General features: G+C 38.8%; 1 protein-coding gene across 2 annotated transcripts in view; it reads left to right on the plus strand.

The window, feature by feature from the left end:
- Positions 1-16304: 16304 nt before the first annotated feature.
- Positions 16305-24513, plus strand: part of svila (supervillin a) — an 81587-nt gene continuing 73378 nt past the window's right edge. Inside the window, exons 1-2 of one of the 2 annotated variants that reach the window (XM_019362954.2) lie at positions 16305-16495; positions 22696-22760. The gene's annotated coding sequence lies outside the window, so the exon portion shown is untranslated. The remainder of the gene's footprint in view (positions 16496-22695; positions 22761-24513) is intronic. The other variant, XM_019362955.2, reaches the window with a different exon arrangement.

The raw sequence follows: 24513 nt of genomic DNA on the forward strand, positions 1-24513 counted from the left end.
GAAATGTTGTCTGTGCTGACCACAAAGTTAGTTTAATTAAGTTGCCATGACAACTGCGACCTCCCCCAGTATCCTCTTTGCCCAGGGAATAGAGAGACCACAAGTTTGTAATCTTTCCCCCAAAGCCAAACCTTTCATTTACTTAAAATAATTTGTGTTCCCATTCCAGCCAGCTCACATTCCCAGGGTGTCAAATACTGCTGTTCTGGCTGTATCTCTGCTGTTTCTGAGACATGTACAAGCTCTGTTTTGACATCAGTGCCATAACTCACCAGATTATGGCACTCCAAACTCATCTCTCATTAATGACTTGGCTTCTCATGTAAACGCGCTGGGTAGCTTTACGCATCATTTTTTCACATCAGGGAAAAATTTTCCATTTGTTGAACAAGGACAACTGTGACACACAACAGCATGTCGGCATTAGAAATTCCAATTGTACAGAAGGTAAGCGATAAACTTCTTGAAAACCAAATGCCAAGCAAAGCCTGCCTTGTGTTACAGTTGATGGAGATAAATATTCAGTCCAGCAACAACAGCCATTTGCATCCTTCAACATCAAAAGAGCCACTTTAGTTCCTCCTAGCAAACTCAGCTCAGAAGGTAGAGTATGTCGTCTGCTAATCAGAAGCATTTTGGTTTGAGGCCTGGCTGCTCCAGTCTGCATACATAAGTTGCTCTCTGATGCATCCATTGGTGTGTAAATGTTAGATAGAAATCACTTACATAGAAAAGGCATTGCAAAATGAGGTAAGTTAAGTAAAGTGCTTTTCTACTCAGAGTAGAAAATCACTATAAAAGAACACATACAACTACCAACAACTCTTACAATTTGATCTCCTTTAAAAAAAAATGGAGACAATAACTCTATGAATTGCGGCTTCAGCAGCTTCCAGCATCAGATTTTACACTAAAGTTGAAAACTTTTCCACTTGTGCAGATGTTTATTTGGCTTTATTTGCATGTCCCAGTGTGCATCAATTCATGATTACATTTGGTTTGAAAAAAAAAACACTTCCAAAAAACACTTGGCTGTCTGATAGCTGTGATGCACATGCAAATAAGTACTTTGGTATATTTACATTGACTATAAATAGGTTGTGAGCAGTTGCAGTGTACTACAAGTGTATGAAAATGTTTCTAAAATACTTATCCACATTTATTACTCTTACAGTGTGGACACTGCTGTGTGTCCTGAGCAGAGAAGCTTTGTTATAAATGTATGGCAGCAGTGGGGTTGAGAAGAGGAGAGGATGGATGTACTGAGAGGTGGGAAGGAGTGAGGTAGTACTAGTAAATCAACATAATCACGCTGACAACAGGGGCGGACGAGTTGGATGACTGCGGTTGTAGAGACCACCCTGGATCTGGCAACCCAACAGACAGAGTCAGTGACCGAGAGGCCGGGCTACTGCTGTGTCGCTGACAGAATCTGACAGTGACCGAGCAGCTGTGGTGCCATAGAGGTTGGGTTTCTGTTGAGACAAACACTCATGCACATACAAGCCAGGGAGACGTAAACTAGGTCACACAAACAGGCCAAATGAGACCAAACAAATGCACAAAATAGCTCCAGGCAAATAGATTAGTGCAACTATACACTACAAAGTCATTGACATCCATTTTAGATGTCTATGACTTTGTTTTTGTTTTTTTCCACGTATCCATGTATATTCATTCATATGAAAAGAGCCAATCGGGTCTTGGGAAGCAGCAGATGATATTTGACTCTAAGGAGGTAACTGAGATTTATGCTTCTCCACAAGGTGTCACAAGTACAGACATGGTACTTCTTAATTCTCAGTTAGATACAGGCTAAACAGTCTACATTACCTTCCACCTTTAGCATGTTCCCAAACAAACATACTCTGTTCCCCACATTTGGTCTGTTAGTTTGTCTCATTCAAGAATAATGCAGCACTTGTACAGTTTAATCAGTTATGCCATATTTGTAACTCTTTATTTTGGGTACAAGGCTTTACACTTGTGCCATATTTGACTATTTCAGACATCACAAGCTCTAAAAAGTATTTTATAAACACATTATGAACTCAGAAGTTTTCATAATTATTTGAACTTGAGGAGAAGTGTAGATTGAAGTGATAATATGTTGCCTGGGGTTTAAAATTACACAGAAACATTTAAAGCATTTTGGAATTTTCAGTGAAGTAATCATGAAGAAGGAAATCAGTCATGAAACCAAAACCCTTTTTGTGCCAGGCTGCTGACATGTCTATTACCTCCGCCAAGGAGTTTACGTTTTTGCTAGCATTTGCATTCAGGCATGTTATTCTTTGTGTCTGTGAACACAATAAAGTTATGAAAAAATTCTGATAAAATTTTGTAGGGGTGTAGAGTCAGGGTCATGTAATAATTCTGCCTTAAGTACACCAAGGTCCTCAAAAACTGAAAAGAAAAGCTTGGGAACTCTGATCCTTAAAAGTGTGGTGTGTATTGTCAACATATTTAAAATACTATAAGTATTTAAATATCATGTCACACTTGACCTCTGACCTTTCCTTCAAGGTCTAGATTGAAGGTCAAAGTACTAATAATGCTAGAAAGAGCTATTAAAAAATTTAATTCAATTGAATTCAATTCAGTTTTATTTATATAGCGCCAAATCACAACAACAGTCGCCTCAAGGCGCTTTATGACAATAATAAAATGACAAAAAGTTTTCACACTGACAAGAACATGCTGGCCTTGGATACTTTTCACATTTGTATGAGTTTATGTGCGTTACAGTGATACTTCATAACCGTACAGTAAAATATGTTTCTGAATATTTATTTATGAAAAAAACAAACTTGTGATCAAAAACCTTTTTCATTTATTATTTATTACTAAACATTTAAATGAATTTTACTAAACAATGAAATGAATGCTAAACATGTACAGTATCCACATGAATGAATAAATTAAGTATAATAAAATGGGTTTCAACAGAACAAACAAAAAAGCCTGCCTCAAGTGGTCATTTGAGGAACTGCACTCATGTTACAGTATTAGTTCCATGTTGCGATGCTGTATGTTATCTTGTCTTGGAGTTTGCTGTGAATTCTGCAAGACTGATGTTACAGTTTATTTACTAGGAACACTTTAATGTTTCTTCTTCATTTCTGGTCATTTTCTGCATTGATGCCAAGATGGAAGTACAGCAACTCTACCGTCAGCATAATAACCTTAAACCTTTCACCACTGCATCACCAGACTTAACACCTGCTTTACCTTTAGGCCCGCAAAAGAGAAAACAAAGCCTCTCATTTCACAGGCTTGGTCTTCACAACCATAGAAATACTGGATTACACACATGCAAACAAGTTGTTTTGATAATCAGCTCATACAGCTGTCTTTCACTTGTGTTTCCTCCCCTCTTTTCCTGTTCTCATCTTGTTATCTTCTCAATTCCGTCATGTTTTCTGTTGTCCTCTGTCTCTTGCGTGCAAAGATTTCCATCAACACAAGTCTCACTTGTAAGCAACAAGAAAATTGTTTTCTGTTCCCTCTTTAATCTGCACAGCCCGCTGAGCTGTTGCATTATTTATATGTTTGTCATTATTCTCCCTTTGAGCCCCAGAGGCACACGCTTTTCTCAAATATTGTTCATTTTTCCATGTGACTCTGGCAAGAGAAGAATACCAGGCGTGGTTACACAGATACTGATTGACTGTGGCATGCATGGTTACAAAGGCTGAAAAGGTTGTGTACAATGTAGCAACGGGACAGCTAATTAATGCCATCCGCCCATTTGCACAGATCAGGCTGAGAGTGTATCCAGCTGCCACTCACTAGTCTCCAAAATTTAGTTTAAAAGCAAAAAGAAACAAACTTTCTCATAACTTCTGTGCTTATGAAATCAATTGTGCTCTATTTGCGAATAGGCCTAATATAGTAGTTTTAACCGTGTATTGGGTAAACGAGGTCTTCTGCCGCAATCACCTCTCAAAAGTCTGTGATTATCCGTGAACCACGACCTTACTTAAAGTGACTGCACATTATATCATGCACTCCTTCCAGCCCACATCCCAGCCATCTCACATAGTTTGTTGTTACTTCACAATAATCAGCTGCAGATGTGAAATTCTCATGGCCTGGCCTCATTGCGGGGTTGTAATCTTAGAAAAACACAACCTTAAGAAAAGCCCTATGACATACAGTTTCCTTAATTCGCCAGCACGTAGGACTTACAGTTTTTACACCTGTTTTTCATTTCTACCCACACTAAAGGATGACATATGCACCATGATTCTTCATGCTGACTCTGATGCAATACATCAAAGGGCTAACAATCATGTTTAACACAGTACAGGGTCTGTTATTTACCAACTAAATAATTGTGAAAATCACAGTACTACTAGAGCAACATTCAAAGCTGAATCAGTAGTATTATTAATAATGCACACATGAAAAACACAGTTGTCAGTTCTGTTTAAGTCTTCTCAGTAACTGATGTAATGGGTACAAAATGTAATCCACCAAGTGCTATTGTATCAAATTCTTTCCTGTTTGAGTCAAATTTTCCACACATGATTAGTTCAAATATGACAATTTTAACGCCACTCATGCTTTCAATCTCACAGATTAACGTGAAATAACCGCAACCTCTTTCAAACGCGTTATGTGGTGGTGGCATGTATTGTTTTACAATTATGTTGCTACGCCACAGAGTAAAAGGCAGTCAGTTCACAGCATTGTTGTGGTAGATACATGAATTCCCTGGTGGTGATGCTACATAATAAAAAATAGTTGTCAGTAAGAGGTGCAGCATGCGAATACACGACTCACACCATGGAGAACTGGATCAAAATCCCTTGTGGGGACGTAATAATTAGATGGAAGCAGTTTTTACTGTTGGTTTTGTAGAAGTTTGGGAAACAGAATTATTAAAATGTGGTCATGTGAGTAAACTGATTTCTACAGCGCAGGAATGGAAGCGTGGTCTTTTCATGTATTTCTGAGAAAACAAAATATTTTTAGCAGATACTATATGTACTTGTGCAGCTAGCAGCTAGTTAGCCTATAGTACTTTATATTCTTGGCTGACTGGTCTCTTGATTGGGTCACATGCTTTCATAATTTCTGAGCCTAATTTAATAAGGAGAACTGTGCTACAGGAATAGCTAACCAGGATTAATACATTATTTTTTCACCATCAACCTGTAACAGTGACAAACTGATTGATTGAAGACCAGGCCTAGCCTAAAGATGAAGTAGGTTTAGCTATCCAATAATTTTTTCTGCATATCCAGTCAGAGTCATGCAGGGTCTGGAGCCTACCCAGTATATCATAGGCTGAGATTAAGGGCACACCCTGGACACTGCGTCTTTACCAGTCGATCACAGGCATAATTGAGTAAAAGACAAGTTTTCATGCACAGATTTAGACTTATGGCTTTGAGAGAACCTTCACAGGCACAGGAAGAAGAACACCACACAGAAAGACCACAGCCAGCTGGATTCAAACCCAAGACCTTGATATGAGGCATTAGTGCTAACCACCACTCTGCCCAAAGTTAAACACTTTGCCTTAATCTGTCAAAGATGTGTGACTCTTTCTTCAGCCTGCTGGTTGCTATCTCTTTTTTCCACAAGGCTATGCTAACGTAGCCCGCTGATATCTCCAGCTTTACATTAAAAGCACAGATACTATATAAGAAAGTTTGTGAGCTCCTATTAAAATTCTCTACAGGAAAGTCATTTAAAGATTAAAAGTTAAAGTCCAAGAAAATCAAAATGATAAATGTTAAAAAATTTTTAGTAAAAGTTACTTTGGTGTAAGAGCCTCTTGCTTACATCAAAGTAGCGAATGCTCTCTCAGTCAGCTTAATACCAGATCAACTGAACCATCTCTTTCAATATATATGTTAAACAGGTATGAAAACATGTTGGGAAATAAGGCATTTATGTTATAATATTGGGTCAGTTTGATGCACTTTTATGTTTCAGTGCCACATTATTTACCTAATTTACCATTAAAACAATTCTGAAAGTGACAAGTTGAATTGGATTTTTTTCCTGCACCATCACCTCAAGCCAGTACTGTTACCAAAGGCCATTGAAAGCATGCAGATGTAATTTGTAGGGCTTAACAAGTGGAACAAATTTATGGGGTCAGTCTGGAATTAAATCCTAACAGCCAGTGACTTACAATAGGTCACTTCCACCCCCTGCCTTTATCCTCCAGTCAGTGATATAATGTGGGCACATTCAGAACCTTCATGGAAACAGTTAAGGAATCTAACAATCATCCGCATGTATTCCAAAACTGTAAGTATTTTTCAGGCTTAAATAATGTCAAATATGCAGGTTATTGGCTTTGATTTGATTAATGAGATTAGATTAGAGCTCTATGTTCAATTCTTTTTCTGCCCCAATTATTCTGCATAGTTCAGAGAACATAGTGAGTGGGCTGTAATCACAGTTTATAAGATCTTGCCCCAGAAATGTTATTTCCTGGATCAACATATCATAGTTTTAAAGCAAGTTCTCATGGAATGGCTGAAACACATAAAGTATCTTTATGAATAAATTTTAAATTCACATGAATTTAAATATTATGCCATACACAACTTTGCACTGCTGACCAAAATAATAATAATAATAATCTCTCTTCATCGGAGTGCCAGAGATTGTTAGTTTTGTTGCTGTTGTACATTTGAAGGTGTAAACTCTAAAAATGGAAATGGTTTGCTGACAGCATCTTGGCTGGAGTCTTTTTAACAAGCGCATCATTTATGTGAGAACTTATCCTCATATTAGCAACCAAGCTAGCAGGCTAGCCAGTCAACAGTTGCAAAGGCCACATAACAATGAAACTGCAACCTAGATGACCGCTTGTTAGTTTATCTGTATGTTATAAATATATAAATAAGTACATCATTTTAATAAACTGTGTGAACCAGTTAGAATGTAAACTTGGTATAATGTTGGAGCCAGGTTACTTGCTAGTGGGTTAGCCATTGGGAGCTAAAAGTCCATCCATTAAAAAAAATTCCTTTTTCACCATAGGAATTTCATATATAGGAAGATTTATGGTATTGCTAAAGTCTTAAGGCACATAGATTTATTGGTATATGAACCAAACATTCGCTCAATAAGAACTTTGACTTGCAGAGCTTCCAAAGCAATATGGTGCAAACAAGTTTAAGTTACATACAAAACTTTTTGCTTATTTTTATGTTTTAAAACACAATAAACGTCTTAACTGTGGCAGATTCAAACCTTTGATTTTTAGGCATGTATCAAAGTGAGGCAAAGTTCAGCTTGCTGAGTGTGTTTGTTCAGGGTTACACTATACTGCATACAGGCTCTGGCTGAGAGCATGATATATTATTGCTGTGCAAAACTAAACTGTGAAAATGTGTTGTGCTTCTTCTAAAACATAAAGAGAGTCAACTGGAAGACAAAGTTCTGAGCTACACAATGTGGTGTACAAACAAAGCTCTAGGGGAGACCGGGGATAGTTGTAACGTGGGTCAGTTGTAACACTTCCAATTTCTCCAATCAGGGCTAAGTTTCAAATGATGTGATTCATCCTGTGCATGCCCAATTCAGTTCTTCTATGTGAAAAATCAGCACATTTTGTCAAACACAGACAATTTAACAAAAAAAAGTAATTTGTATGCCAAAAAGTAAGTTTTTCTACTTTATTTCAATTTCTAATAGCATTATCTGCTTTGCAGTTAAACTCATTAAACTTAAATGATGTTATTTGTATGTCTATGGGGATATATTCTGTGTAGGTCTTTAGTGCTAATGTTTTAGCCGTTGGCTGTAATGTTAGCTAGTTCATGGCTATAGGAGTCTGGGTCAGTTGTAACAACAACAGTCTGGGTTAGTTGTAACAATAATGCAGATGTTACAACTTACCACACTATTACTTTAACTTATATTAAACAAGTTGGGGCAACGACATCAGCAGAGAGAGGTTCACTGGTCGCCTTTGTATATGCGGTTAATGCCATTGGCAACACAATTCCTCCACTGTTTGTGTTCCCACACATACATTATGCAGACCACTGTGTCAGAGATGGACCAGTAGGAAGTATTGGTAGTGGTAATAAATCAGGATGGATGCAAGAAACAGATTTCCTCATCTTTCTGAAGCACTTTGCAAACCACACCAAGGTAAGCCATGATAAAAAGTAATGGATTTGCGATGCTGGTGCACAACTACATTTTTTCAGCTTCATTGTTATGTTCAAAATTGGTGCAAGAGTTGTAGGTTATAATGCCCACTGAGCCAATGAGGCCAAACTCAAGGAAGACCAACCAAAATTAATGAAATATTCAGTTGCAGAAAATTCCATCATTTGTCTTTTTTGGGGGGTTGGAATATGTTCAAAAGCTAGATTTCTGCATTCTGTCACACACACATAGCTACATAAATGGCTCTAAGTGCATTCATGTGTTGAATAAAAAAGATTACATGTTAATGTTTTGTCAGTACCCTTATTTCATTGTATTACATTTCACCCCACGATATGTTACAACTAACCCAGACTATGGGGTTAATTGTAACATTTCACTCTTTGTGTTTGAGACCATACCATGCAATGGGTAATTGTGCTGCAGAGAAAATAGCTGCACTATTTAATAGCAGAGACATGTAAATACTTTGCATTAAATTTTCAATCCACTACCTTAAAAGAGCTCCAATTTACAGACAGAAATGTCAAAAATGTTACAACTATCCCCGGTCTCCCCTACTAAAGTCCAAGATTACTCTCATTAGAGTACATTATTGGCCTTGAATAACATCTCATTTAGCCAACTTAGGCAGCCACTATAATTTAAATGCAGAATATAGATTGCACTGGGTGAAATTGTTTAGCTTGAAAAATGCAAAATGTTGTAGCTGGTGGTGGGTTTTTTCTCTCATTAGGCCATTTCCTGCTCTCATGCCAATGGAGGTCCATCACCAGGCATACTGATGATGAAGAAAGTTTTCTTGAAATCTTTTCCTCATATAATTTCTCTGTGATAACCATTATGAGTCCTGAATGCTGCATTTTTCTCCACAATAGGCACAAAAGCTTCTGCACTCAATCGATATTGTCAGTGGAAATTAAAAGCAATAAAGGGAAACGGCCTTTGAAAAAACATGGCTATAAGGTAAACAACACCGAGTCTAGTCCATCCAAAGATACAACAAAAGGGAATAAAAGAGGTCTTGTTAGTGTTTCTGAAGCTGCCAGAGTACATTGCTACTTTGACCTCATTACTGGGGGCTTACTAGTCACGGGGTTGATGAGGGGCAGAGCGGCACAGTTAAATGCCCAAGAATGCATACTCATTTACAATGCAGCAATGAGACAGACCCACGCAAACCCAGCTCGACCATTGCTCTGAAACCTCCCAAACATGACTATGTACAGCAAGGGCCTGAAACATTACTGAATAACATGCAAGGCTGTGAAAATAAGAGCACATACATGACAGTCCTTGTATTTCAGGTGACTTGTTCAGATAAACTTTCAAACTATAAAGTGGTTGTTTAACTCATCACATTTACTGGTGGAAAAATGCACAGTGTTGGTGCATTAAGTGTGTAACCACATGTTATCATCAACATGATGGGAAAGTCATCATCTCCTAGCTGTGCCTCTGGAGTCACATTTGAAAACCTCTTTACTCTTTGATGCCTTCCCAGTTTGGTTGGAAGTTCCTGACATACATTCCAAGAGCCCAGTCTTATCATTATCTTTCCATTGGTGGCCCATGGTCGGCCTTTTTGAATTGGCCTTATGCATTTTGGTGTGACATTAGGGGCAAAACTGTTTTTGTTTTTGTGTTTTTGCTTTTTTTCACTTCTTTTAACCAATGGTCTGGAGGGCTTTGACCACACACCCAAGTCTGCTTTGAACCATGAAGATGCAGAAGCCTGTTAGTGGAACCCTGCCTCTGCCCAAAAAGCAAGAAAACACACGGTTGTTCAAAAAATCCATTCTTTCTTGATGGATAAAAGCATCACAGTAGCCCAAACCAGTACACCTCCTCCACCTCGTTGCCTTCTGACTCTAAGTGGTGTCCTTTGTCCACTCATGATCCAGCCGCGAGTCCATCAAAAGTCCCTCTTATTTCATCTGTCCATAAAACCACTGAAAAATCTGTCTTCAGTTAGTTCTTTGCCCAATCTTGACTATTCAGCTTGTGTGTCTTGTACAGTGGTGGTTGTGTTTCATCCTTCCTTACCTCAGCCATGTCTTTGGGTACTGAGCATCTTGTACTTCTGGAAGCTATTAGCTACTTCAAAAGTGCTGCATCCTTCTGAAAGACTTTTTTTTTTCTTTTCTTTTTTTTTTTTTACAATTTTTGAGCTATCTGTATCCTTTATGTCCCTTTTTTGAACCATTTTGCCTGAGGTAAAGAAGCTGCCTAATAACAGTGCACACTTTGATATGAGGTGTTCCGCATTCTGGGCCACATTACACAAATAAATATCACCTGAGAATGCTTAAATCCAACAAGTATTGCGGTTTATGTAGCTTGGAGTGAAAAAATATGCATAGAAATAAAGATGAGGTCAAAATACTCACTTGCTTAATAATTTTGCACAAAGTGTATATGCCACAAAAATATTATGGCCCTGCCATTCCTACTGTAATAATACAGAAATAAATTATAGCCTCCATTAGCAACTTGGAGTTAGTGAGAATAACCTGGAGGTACCTGCATCATCAGATTAGGCTAACAACAGTGTAAGCAACCTGCAACGGATCAGATGTTTCTGTACAAGTGCAGTTCTACAGCATTTTTTGCAAACAAGCAATTTTTTGTACCATTTCCTGACATTACATTTCACGGGAATTGGGAAATGGTCGCAGTTGTATTTTCAGAGGATTCAATTTTCCAGGATTAATCCATATTGTGTCCAACTTGAAAAGCTCTGAAAGTTCCCTGTGAATTTGTGAACTTGTTAAGCATATTAATCCTTTCAACTGAAGGTATTTCCTTCAGTGACACTCTCAGGAAAGACGTATTTTTAACTCCATTGCTTGTAACACTCTAAGAATGGACAGAAAAAAGATCATTGTTCTCTGCATCCGTTCATCCAACGCATGACAAATTTCAGGATGTAAAGAAATGACAGCCTGCAGGGATCACTAGAGGTGCTTCTGACTTTTAATTTTACTTGAAAAGTAACATCATGTCCATTTGGATTGTCTGAGCTTTACAAAATCACAGAAAACTTCTTTGGTGATATATTTTTTTAAATCATAAATTGTCTCTTAATTCTTTTGCTTTGACAAGATTTTGACAAGATGTACAAGATGATGATGTTTTTCAGATGGCTTCCACTCAGCATGTCTGTGTTTTATGTAAAGGCTGAGCACATCGCGGTTATCCTGGCTGTTCAACAGATGTCAGAATCATGTGTGCAACATGACAGCCTCAAAGGTCAGCTGGAGCCACATGTGGATCTTGTGGAGTGAGTGCCAAATGGAATTGCCATCAAACCAGTCCTGAAGTGCTGGAGAACCTGGTTTTGCTTATAAACCATAACACTCTGTATTTCTGTCAGACTAAAGGGTTACAGTTAGAACAACAATATGGAGCTCATGATACGCTTTCCCACCATTAAAAAGGTGAAATTAGTATTGGCCTTCATCTTTTTCCAAGAAACAGTGCTGGTAGAGTGCGCACACATACACACAAAGGTGCTCGCTTGAAATGCAATATGGCAAAAGGGAAAGGGGGGGAAACATTACTGTAACCTAGATGTACTGTGATAATGTTATGTGAAAACAGCTTCAAAGCCTGGTATGAACCTGGGGAGCTGGGGAAGGGGGAGAAAGAATTCCCGTGATGGTTGGTGGTCCTCTTACAGACAAAAATGGACCCGGTGGGTTGTTTTTCCCCTGAAGCTCTACTGACGGAAGGCAGGATTCTCAAATTTGAACGACTTTGGTTTGTTAAAATGAGAAGTAAATACATTATTTTAAAAAGCAGACATTTACACCGAATATTTCACTGAGAGAATTCAGTTAATTTGCTGTGGCTAATTATTTCCCCACCCTCAGAAGTAGTAACACAAGCTTCTAACTTAAACTTTCTTACTTTCTTACATTTTTGAAGGATTTTTTCAACAAATGGAACCGATAAAGTACATAAATCATCTTCAGATTGTTTGATTTGATTTTAATCCAAGTTTATAATTAATGTTAGTTTTGAATTTTGATTGCTCAACCATTTATACCAATTTGGTATGTTTCTAAAGTCCCATCTAGTCTGAGATCAGGCTTAAATAATGCTATAACTACCAGCTGGACTGACATAAAATATCCACCATGAAATGCTTTGCTGCTTTTAAAATGTTTGAACTAATGTTTTTTTTTGAGTCTTTAGAGCATAAAATCCCAGACCCTTCATTTAGCAGCATTGTTTGGTCTAAAGTTTAACACTTTTGTCAACCAAATACCTGCTTTTCCATTAACTTATTGCTAATTAGCATGTTAGCATAGTGCATATAACATGATATTTACATGTTGTCATTGTTCTAAGCATGTCAGCATTTAGCTAATAGCTGTGCGTACGAGTGAAAGCTATTTGCTGGTCTAAAGTCTTGTGTCTTCTTTACCTTTTTAGGCCATTTTAAATACAAGACAGTAGTTTTTCTACAGTATTGGGTCCCTGGCACTTCCTTCGGGATAATATTATGCTGTTTATGAAAGATGGTAAGGTACTAGGTATAAATACTCTGTCTTTGCCGAGTCTTAAGGCTATGCCAGCATGAAGCATGTCCAGCTTATCAAGTTAAATAACCATTTGCACAACTGCTTGATGGACCCTTGCCAACCTGTTTTAATTATCAGGTATTCATTCTTTCATCAATAATTAGAGAAATCATACAGGAACAGGTGCATGTACACAGACTTAGCTGTGAGCTTGCCTTACTGAATAAATAAACATCACAGCTTCACTAAAAGCTTATGATATTAATAAACTGTTTCCTAATAGTTTTTATGTGGATGATACTGTAATATTAATATGTTTAATGTGTCCTCTCGCTCTTTCTCTCACACACACACTCACACACACACAAACAACACAGCACCTCTTGTATAGTTTATCTCTCGCTGTCTGTTACACTTGGTACTCATATGTAACTCATGCTCATGGTAAAAACAACTCTTTTGTGATCTGACCACTTCAAAAAGGAATGAACACTTTTATTTATATTTGTCAGGAAAATGAAAAAAACAAACAAATAAATAAAAATAATAATACAGGCAAATAAATTTCCTCAACACTCGTTTTTCTTTTTTTTGTGAGGGGCAGCAGGCGCTTCCCTGATGAATGTCTTCATTTCGGTCCGTCCAGAGTTTGGGCTCATAAATCCACTGTGATTGTGAGCTGTTGTTACAGCTGACCTCCAGATTAGCTCGCATGTTGTCTTGTCTCAGCAAGTTTAACGTTAACTGCTTCATGTTTTTATCTGAATTGAATGGATTTTAAAAAGTCAATTTTCAAAAAGGTTTCACATTCGTCATTGGCTAACCTCATTTCTACCTGGTTCATTTTTTTGGGAAGTAGTCTATCAGCGATAGTTAGATGAGTTTGAGAGAAACTACTAAACTCAGCATTGCGGGGCACGAAGGGGCAGGTGAAATATGGACTACTGTATATAAGCAACAAATATAGGCCCAAGATTTTCTTTGCTTCTTTTCCCCTTTTTTGCCTCTTGGATGGGTCCCCAACTCTGCGTGAGCCCCTGAACATGTGTCTTGAATGTCCATTACATAATCTGGCCAATGCAGAAAGTCACCCTTCGAACTGAACAGTAAACTCTTTAACTGTCTTTTAGTACAACTGAACTCCAGGGAAGACTAAACTGGATCCACTTGGACTCTCACTAAGAATGACATTTCTCTTCATTATTGAAAGCCATTAATGTAAAAATTCACACAAGCTGATGTCTTTCGTGAACTGAAGAATGAGCCAGAGACCAAAATGGTTTTAAAAATGTCCACTGGATGCTTTAACATGAGCACAATTTTAAGAGCTGCAGTTCCTGGCACTTTGAGCAAGGTGCCATAGGAGCACATCATGGCATTTCATCAAAGTGCCTGTTGGAACCCACTGGAACAGATTTCAACATAAGAAGCCTTTTAAAAAAACAACAGCAAAAAAACCAAACAATATCAGATGCCTTGTGTTCACATCCATCCAGTGTTTACTGAAAGCAACCTGTTTCTAATCAGAGAGAGCTAAGAAATCATCTGATATCAGCAGTAACAGCAGAAGGTCACTTGGCAGCCTTTGCTCTATCTGTCTGTCTTGTGTGTGTCTGATTTACAGCTTTTATATAGCTGGTGGCATTTATGGAATGCTCTATTGAACATCATAACTGTGATCCTTTTCAGCAGCGTGAAACATCTTTGGTAGCGTTTCAGCATCAACAGAAGCATTATGTATGAGTCCTCCTTTGTAAACAAAGAATCTTTGCTCTTTCATGGTTAGCACATAACTGCAACAATAAGACAGAGAACTGCAACCACAATTCTGCATAACTGGGAATATTATCCTACACTGCAACTAGCAGGTCCACCCCGCTCTCTCAATGTTTTCCATATGGCTGCTGGAGAGTTTCGTGTTTACTACAGGCTCATCAACTATTCTGACTGTGGTTGGGGATCATTTGTTTGCCATTGGCCTGTTTCCCTTAGCAACCTGCCTCAAAACCTGCTGCTGCGCAGACCATTCAAAGGAGGCAACGCGAACAAAGAGCAGAGGTGACAAGTCAGTCAAACAAAGTCACATGGTTATCTTTCCACCTCAGCAACTCACATCTGATGGAACACTTTTAACCTCCAAATAATGTATCCTCTCTTTCAATGACAGCAAGTAAAAAAAAAACCACACACACACACAGACCTATTCACCTACAGCACTTTGCATTTTACAAGGCTGTTAAAGGATGGAGTCACAGAGATAGGAGTAGCTCAAACTGTGGTCACGCTGAATGTTGATCTGGGCTTGTTTTTAATGGAGGGGACATGTGGATGGTTAACTCTGCCATTAGAGCAGAATGGGAATTGATTGTCCTTTGATCTCTTGAGTGCTTTGCTTTGTGTTTCTGTGCATGTGTGAGTGTATCAGGGAGATTGCTGGCATACAGGCCAAGCAATACTTCATGAAGAATGAGGAGGAAGTAGCGGCTTCACTTTTAAACACAGGCGCAGCAGCGACAGATGGCATGCACTTCCACATTGATTCTGGAGAGAAAAGTAAATGTGCTGTTTGAAAAAGAATAGAGTCAAGTCATACTGTAGAGCTTAACCAAGATACTGAGTTCAGCGCTAATGGGATGTTGCCTTCAGAATAAAAGTCCAAAATGTATTGTTTATACTGTTGTGTTGGTGAGATCACTTTTGAAAATCAAAATCAGCTGTGAGTCATATGAAAATAATAAACTGAACTGACTGCTTTTGATGCACATTTCTCAGTTTTCACTTTTAGAGGGGTAACATGACATTTGTTCCCTTCTCATAAAGGGAACTGAAATGTGATGCACATTTGTCCCACTTTATGTATGACGACACAGCATTTTTATCTGTCCAACATTTTGACTGGCGCTGCTATTCAGACGCCTAGGCCGCAGGGAGGATACTTGTAAGTAACTAATGGCTTTTAAGTGACAGTATAACAGTGAAAACAAATACAAAAGAAAATAGTCCAGAAATAAATATTTTTTGTTTGTTGCTTATTTATTTCATGTACAAAATACATTCATTACACAAGGGAAAAGCTGTTTTGTACCAGATTTAGCTAGTAGCTAAATTCCACCTGCTGTCTCTGGAAATGAAAAAAAAAAACAAACCCTGTGAGATAGTTTAAATCTATTAACAGAGACACACGTACACACAAGTACACAGATACAACTAATTGAAAAATACAAATATGAAAATTTGTATCTTATATATAGAAAATTATCTTCAAATTCAGCTTATTGCATTGCAGAAAGCAGTTATCAGAATTAAATTAATGCCCACAAAACTACGAAACCACTAAAAATCTTTTTTTTCACGTCACGAGACGTTTTTAAATTACTTGAAAACATATTTCAGGCAATAATTGCTTTATTTGCTGCGTAAAAGCGGTGCTACAGTCTCCCTTTTATGGTTCCTATCAGCAAAATATTTGAGTAAAATACCTAAACGCCAATCAAATCACGATAATGTTCAAAAGAAGAACTGAATTATGAAAGCAAACAGACGCTTTGTTACAAGTGTATGTTTGGTTGGCCAGTGTTGGCTATTTCAATTAAGCTTTTATTTTGAAAACCTCCTGCCGGCAGCTCTCCTTGTAGATGCAGTGGACTTGAAGTGAAGGCGTTTACAGAGGGCGGCGGATTTATGCGTGTGAGTGACAGTCTGTGCGCGTGCTTGTGAGTGTGAGAGTGTGTGTCTGCGGGATATTACCCGAGTTTGCGTTTGGTAGTGCTCTCACAGCCCTTTAGAAACAAGCTCTTCCACCCGGGACAGCGTCGGTAAGTGAATGCGACTGAGTGTTTGTGCGTGTAAACTGAGCTAGTGCGGCTTTCTAGCTCGACGAAGAACTTAAAACATCGTTTGAACTTGGCAGTTTTTTCTCAGAGCTGCAGAATAAGTGGAGTTTAAGAAGTTTGAAGGCTGTCAGCGCGATAACTTGTAACAAGACGCGATAGGAGCTAACGTTTGATATCAGTTCTTGAGCGTCGGTGCTTTATTTATTATTATGGCTCTTTATATAATGCATTTAAATGTGGGTGTATTTCAAACATAAAGCGGTGTGGCATTTATCACGTGAGCCTTGAAACACTGGGTCGCGCGCGGTACGGTACATCCAGGTGAGCCCATCCTCTCTACAGGTGGAGGAGGCTGCTCATATTAGGCGTCACCATCCACACATTACAGGACGGCAATGAGGCTTGGTTTAGACAGCTAGTGAAACTAAAGACTCGAAGCTTAGGTCACAGTAGACATTTTTCTTTTATGTTACCATGTACTATGACACCTAAGACCGCTGCAGGGAGGCCGACACTGCTGTATGGAAGGACAGCAAAGCCAAGCTGCGTTCTGTGTTGGTAACTTGTACATAGCCAGCAGGATGGACCTTTAGGTTTTGCACCAACCAGTACACCCCTGACTTTCATGCAGCATGTATGTGCTTACATTTACAGAAATGGAAAAAGAAACATTTTCTCTTCTAAACAGTGCTGGAGTCATCCATCATTGGACTGCAGGGTAGTGGCAAATGTGCTTACACACTTGGATAAATGCACATTTAGTCAAATTATATTACACACTTTATACAAACCCACACCCACATGCATACACAGAGTAGCGTCCAAGTGTATTTTATCCTTTCCTCCTTCTTTGGCCCATACTCTGCTGCTAGGAGTCTGCCAAAATAAATAACCTGCAGGTAATTAGGTAGGCTACTTCTGTGTTCTGTTTTCACTGTTGGAAGTGCATAGGGAAGTTAATTAGCGGCAATTCCCCTTCACCAAACTGATGTGAGATCAGCAAACACAGAGGGATCGTGACAACGCTCTAGTACCCTGTGCTTGATTACTCTAATAGCCACAGAGTGGACTGACTGTAGACTGAGGTGTGAATTTTGAGCTTTCCCTGTGCCAAATTTTGGCGCTTCCCTCCCTCTGCGGATCACATTTAATGTGACCTTTTGTGGATCCTTTTAAACAGCAAAAGAGTTTGTCATGGTTCTGAACAGGAAGCTTTTCCCTTTGTTCATGTTGCCCTGTCTACATATTGATGTGTAGCTTGAAGAAAGTAAGATCCATTTCAGTTTTGTTGCTGTTTTCTTTTTTTCTTTTTTTTCTTTTTTTGGACACTGGCTTCATAATCTTAATTTTAAGTGGTGGTTCATAGCTTTTGTACATGCTCCCGTTAAACTGACTCTAAGTCCACTTAAAAGCTTGGCCTTCAGGGCCTCTTGGCTTTAGCCTGCAAAAGAAACAATGTCCTAAAAGTATAAGAAGAAAGAACTCTTGATCGCTGGTGATGATACCTGGGCATGTGTAACTAGTGATTATTATCCAGAGCCTTTTAGAGAGACGCATATCAATCAGTGAGGATGATTAAGCCTCCAACCTGTTGGAGGACTTGATAATAATCTGTGGTGATTAGTTGTGTAACCAATCTTTTTATTTTTGCAGTCTTTTATATTACAGATTATTAGTGCTGACATCACTACACCAGCTATAGAAGTGTTTTTTTGTTTTGTTTTTTGAAAAATTGGAAATATTTAGGACTTTACTGCAGTGGTAACACTTTGCAAATCCATCCAGGGGGATAAAATGCACCCTTTGGTGAGCCGCTGCTGGCCCATGATGTAGGCCAGTGGTGTTAAACATTACATCTAGGTTAGATCTGAGTGAGCGTAAACCCCAATTTGGCCTAGATGTTACCTAGATGTGTGGCCCGTGAGTTTCACAAGGATGATCTTATGTTTGTTTTGTTTTTTACCCATCCTCTAAAATTTCACACAACTGTATTACACCAGTTGTTCTAAATCCATGATCCACTTGTTTTAGCTAGTGAACTCCGTGGTGTTGTGTGTATGGGATAAACAGCATCCAGTCTGAAAACCTTGAACAATGTAAACATGGACACCATCTTCCGGAAAGGTCACAGTGTTTTAACTTTTTTATTCGTAGTCCTAATTTCTTAAAAAAAAAAAAAGTGTAATATTCATGACTTATATTAAAAAGAGAGAAAAAATTACTAGAATACATGTTTGAACAGCTTTATGATGACCTATAATTATGTTTGGTTGCTACTTCCCCCTCTACTGGCCACAGTTATGTCGGAAACAAAGGAGGAAGTAAAAGCCGTAGAATCAAGTATGCGTGGGGAAGAGTTTGGGTTGGATGGACTGATGATGATGGTCCTTTCAAGCTTTGACTCTTGACTTGTGGTCAATCTCTGGCATAAACAGTGTTTTATGTTCACAACCATGCCTTTCCTACTAACTTTCCAAGTTTGTGCTAATTGCAGCCTTGACTACGTTTCTGTTATTGTTACCTTGATCGTGAATTTCATCCTAATTTCTTTTTCTTTTCTTTTTTTTTTTTAAAAAAAAATCCCAAACCCATTCCCTCCCATCAGACTTGCAGATGTTTGGGAGTGGTTATTGCAGCCTAATGAGTTATCAGCTCAAGTTACGCCATCTTCTCTTTTCCTATTGTGCTATGTGGTTTACTTGTGGCGCAGCTATGTTTGATTCTTGATGCTGATCAGGAGGATGGTGTGATTTTTCTCCTCACAGCTTTTTGCTCTGCCAGTGATTATATTGTTATACATGCTTTCCAAGCTCAGTTGGGTCATGTAGGCATTTTGGAAGGGCCGTGTACCTTGATTTGCTCATTTTTCCTCCTCATAATAACTGAGCTCTAGCATGAGAACTAGTTTTTGCAGTGCAGCTTTATTTATTTACACAGTTAAGTGCAAATGGTGACCTATGTGAACTTGCTTTTAGGCTAAGTATCAATTTCCAAACAGCTGGTATGACTGGGCTCCAGAGGAGATGTGGTTGAGAAGAACCCTCCTCTGGGTCATTGTATGCAAGTACAAGCGCATGTGTGCTCTCAATTACAGTGGAGTGTTCCCAGGGTCTCCACCTTCTGTGTTTCAGAGTGAGAAGCTGCTAGAGGAGGTTGGTTACATAAGCCTGTTGGGTGTTGCATCATTGTTTTGGGGGCCCCAGTTCAGAGAGCTGGGGCTGAGACTTCAGTTGGGTCTGACCCACTGCCTCCCACAGACCCCCCCGCCCCATTGAAAGCAGATGCTCAATGACTCTCCTGCTGGGAGACATGGCTCAGTATTGGCAATGAAATGAGGCTCCACCTGTAACATGGATGGACCGCTTGCATTTGTCTATCAGTGTGTGTTGATTAGCTGATGTGGAAATCTGTTTCGGGTGGGCTCGGTTGCCATGACATCAAAGAGGAAAACATGCAAAACAGCAATGATTTATAGATCTGCAATCCTCCAAACATCCCCACCTCTTTAGCCTCGGTACCAGTAAATCAACCTCCCAAAATCTCATAAATATTCATAAAAACGTTGTGGGTCTGAGTTGGTTTCTAGTTAAATACAGTGGTGTTTGAGAAACAAAACCAAAAGCAATACCCTCTGATTGTCCTCATCAAACGATCGGGAGTGGATGTTTTTGCTTTTTTAGTGTTTCTGTGAACTGGATCTTGGGAACAAACGGCACAGAAAACCCGAAAAGAAAAAGTCTGGAATTGTGTGCTTTTAAGTGGCTGAGTGACCTTTTGGGTCTGCACTCGTATTATGTTCCACATCAGTGCTCTTTGAAAACAAGCTTGTAAGTAACCCAGAGTTTCCCTCTGCGTGCTAGAAATTCCCCAGACCTGCAAATGTAAGAGCCTCAGGTGTGTACCAAGTAAGTGAACTGTACTGCAGAGTCTTTGGTGTCCCTCTCCTGCTTTATCTTGTAGTCTGGTTAATTTCTCTTGTCATAAAAATAAAAATCAGTTCTAAAAGCTGGCTCTCATTACAGTACCCACACCCTGTCTGTCGCCAAGTAACAAATGTAGAGCGTTGAGCAAGAAAAAATGAGCATGGCCGCCTTTATTGGGTGGAAATGTAAATGGTTTTGGAGGATGAAGTGTTAGTCGAGTCAGTTTTTAGCACAATTAGCAAATTCATGCAGAACAAAAATTGACCAAAGTGCTGCAAATGTTTAAGTAAAGGGATCATTTAAACCATTCTAAGAAATTACATTTAATGCACGACGGGAGGGGGGTGACCTGATCTGGAGGGCGAGGATGTTCCAGAATTTAGAAACTGCAACTGAGAAGCCCAGCGGGCTGTAAAAGCCAGTCTGAGAACTCACAACTATTAAAAACTGCTGGACAGCAGAGCTAAGCAGAAAGTGTAGCTGATTAAAAATGGATGGATAACCTGAGGGAAGCCCCTGCAAGTGAGCATTTTTATTTTAAACATGATCATACACTTCCCAGGAAGGTAGTGGAACAATGCAGAAAGAGATAAAATGTCTCAGTGTTTAGTCCAAATATGACGCAGCGTGCACTCACATTAGGACTACTTTACAGTGTAATGGCGGATAATGATGTCGTATGTCTACCCTGTTGAAACTACAGTGTCCTAAAGATGAACTACAAAAAGTGCCTCTTAGACCAGGGGTGGGCAATCTCAGTCCACGAGGGCCGGTGTCCCTGCAGGTTTTAGATCTCACCTTGGGTCAACACACCTGAATCACATGATTAGTTTGTTACCAGGCCTCTGGAGAACTTCAGGACATGTTGAGGAGGTAATTTAGCCATTTAAATCAGCTGTGTTGGTTCGAGGACACATCTAAAGCCTGCAGGGACACCGGCCCTCGTGGACTGAGATTGCCCACCCCTGTCTTAGACACTTAACCCATCCCGCTGTTTCATGCAGGCAATATAGGCATTTAACGCAGTGGTAGAGGCTTTCCAGTCACAAAGTGAAAAGTGTTGCTCACACTGCTGTCTGCTCATTTCTCTTACTGCTGAAGAATTAATAATAATCATGAAAGCAGGAAGATGAGTTACATTTGCACCATTCACATCACTTTTATCATTTCAGTAAATAATCTTCTTCTTCTTCCTCTTCCTCCTCCTCCTCCTCCTCCTCCATCTTACTAAATGCTCCAAAGAAGGAAATACATTTAGAAAAGGAAAACTGAATACAGCAGCACAATGTTCATCGTTTGTTTGCAGGAATCAAAAGTTTTTAAAACATAACTACATATTAGCAAGTTATCAGATAAGATGGGAAATGCAGCAGAAAATAACTTGGTGATCTGTGTCCCTCCTCAATTCTGTTGACTGTTTACTAATGGAGGTAGTAACAAAGGAAGTACTGAGGAAGCACCTCTTCTTAATATTTAGATTTTATTTTTGCAGCCACGCGATGGTGCCACGTCAATCAATTAGGAAGTTTCTAAAGTAAAACTGACTGCAACCTGTGTTCACATCTACTAATCAGAAGTCCAGCTGTGGCAGTTTGATCCGAATGCAATCCTTCAGTCTCAGCTGGGGAGCTGAGACTGAAGTCACTTGGATGACTGACGAAACGTTTCTTCCACTGAAAACGCTACATCCAGATGAACAGAATCCATTTTTTAAGAACAACAACAAAACTGCAGGAATCTTGTCATGATACGATGAAAGCATAAATGGCCTTCTCAAGACCATTAAAGGGAAGAATGTATTGGGCTGTTCAGGCTGGACGGTGTTTGCTTTGATCCTGACAAATCTTGAAACACCATAAATTTCATGGCATTACCCATGGTGTACTGGAACCTGCTGAGATTCTGTCATTAAGTGCTGTCAGGCACCGAAGCCTGTTCCTCCATATTGGCTGATGTAAGTCATGGAGACAGTGTTGCACAGGCATGTCATTAGCTTTTGTAATAGTTCATCAGTTCATTTCTTCAATTTCATACTTTTCCTCTTGTCCACAGCATTATAACCTGTTATGTTGTGAAGAATAACCAGATATTTTCACACTTGATTATAAATATGAAGCTATACTCCTTGTTTTCATTTATGTCCGTGCAGTTACAAGAACAGCACACAATGTTAATTTGTTTTTGTTCTCTGTACTTGCTCTGATAGAAAGTTGAAATTTCCAGCATGCTAGTGACTGAGTTGATGATTTGTTGTTTCAGGATCAAGTGGCATTGAGAGGTGTGGATGGTGGAGGAAGAAAACTGAACTCTTAAGTGTTCATCTTGTAAGTATTTAAGTTGGGTCCATTTGTACCTTTTGTTAAAAAGCGACTCCTCTGAAACTTTGAATGTTTTGTACGATAGAAAGAAAGAAGAGGACAATCATGTCCTATATTTCCTGCGGTCAGCCATCCATGAACCTCTGTGTGTTTGGCTGACCAGTTATTAGTAACCATTTATCAGGGACATAATAATGTGCAGCGATAATGAGGTGAATGAACGTTGCCCTGGCTGTGCATACAATACACGACTCCTCACTGGTGCCTGCTGTTATGTTATGTTTCCAATTTTCCATCAGTTGATATTTTCCTCTCAAACTCTCTTCCTTTTAATGAGCTTCCAGTTTTTGATGTGGTTTGATGTAGTCTGCAAACATTTACTTAATATTAAGTAATGTTTAATCAGAGTCTGGGATATGTTTATGATATAATGGGGGGAAAAAAAGCTGAGATCGGTAAAGTCCTTTGAAATATTTGTATTCACATTAATTATGCTGTGTTTTTTAAAGCTGCCAGAACCTTTGTTTTTAGAGAATTTATCTTGCTTCATCCCTATGCAAAAATAATTCATGAAGGGGTATTTTGTGGCAATATTATATTGTGTATTCAGCTTTTTTTAAACAAATTAAAATACCCTGGAAATGCAAATAATTGCAGTTTAATTTATAAATGCAGACAGTTTGCCGTCAAGTCTGAATGTGTCTTTGTCAACGAGCACAGCTCAACTGGCTGCCAGCTCATTATATTCTGGTTATATTCCTATAGTGCAGAGACTGAGACCAAATGTAATGGTTAAATATGAATTTCTGCCTATGTAGACAGCTGCAGACGCTTGATTTTATTTTTAATTTTTTTAATTTTTTTTTTTTTAATTTTTTTTTTTTTTTTACAAGTAATTGCCGTACTGTCACAAACGGATTAGATGTTATTGCCAGCCTGACTCCGTTTAATAGCTGGCTGATAGCTGGCAGTCTGTCTTACTGCAGGTTTTAGTGGCAGTAATTGTTTGTTTGACAGCCTCCTTTGTAGCTAAAAAATTAAAAAAAAACTGATCTCACTGGATAAAATTATATTTGTAGCTGCAAAAGGTGAAAAATTGCAATATGTATTATTACAATACTCAACCACAGTACCGCAAGATGTTAAGTTACAATAATGTATTGTCAGTGAAGTATTGTTATAATACTGTGTTGTATTCCTGGATCTAATTTATTGTAAAAGACAAAATATTTTAAGTTTTTAAAATATCAAAATAAAACCCAGCTCAGTTTGTTTTCCTAACATCCCTCTTCCTCATTACTTAAGTTCACTGTTGCCACCTTGATACTTTTGTCACTGGATCAATCCTCTTTATACCCATAAAGAAGGGTTTTACAATGTTGCTTTACAATGACATCTTGCTCTTCTTGCACAGGACCCGTCTTTGTCTCTCTCTGCTGTTTCTCTGCTGTTTTAATTGGATGAATGAGCAGTAAGGCAGAGCAGCATGTGATCAGTGCACATTGTGGTGTGGAGAGGATGAGAACCCTTGTGCTGCGTCTAACTTTTTCTCTGAGCCATCATTTTGCATGTAAAAACAGCTGAAATCCCACCATAGCCTGTCTTCATGGTTTTGTTCATATTTGCTGCATTTAGAAAATCTGACCTGATTTGTTCTCCTGCTGGCACTTGCCGGCGTTATTTGCCGTTGATTACCACTTAAGCTCTAAAGCTCAGAGAATGGTATTTGGGTCGGCCCTTTTGTTTACAGAAGTTTCTA

This window comes from Oreochromis niloticus, linkage group LG9 (genome assembly GCF_001858045.2).
Source record: "Oreochromis niloticus isolate F11D_XX linkage group LG9, O_niloticus_UMD_NMBU, whole genome shotgun sequence".
Classification (NCBI taxonomy): Eukaryota; Metazoa; Chordata; class Actinopteri; order Cichliformes; family Cichlidae; genus Oreochromis; species Oreochromis niloticus.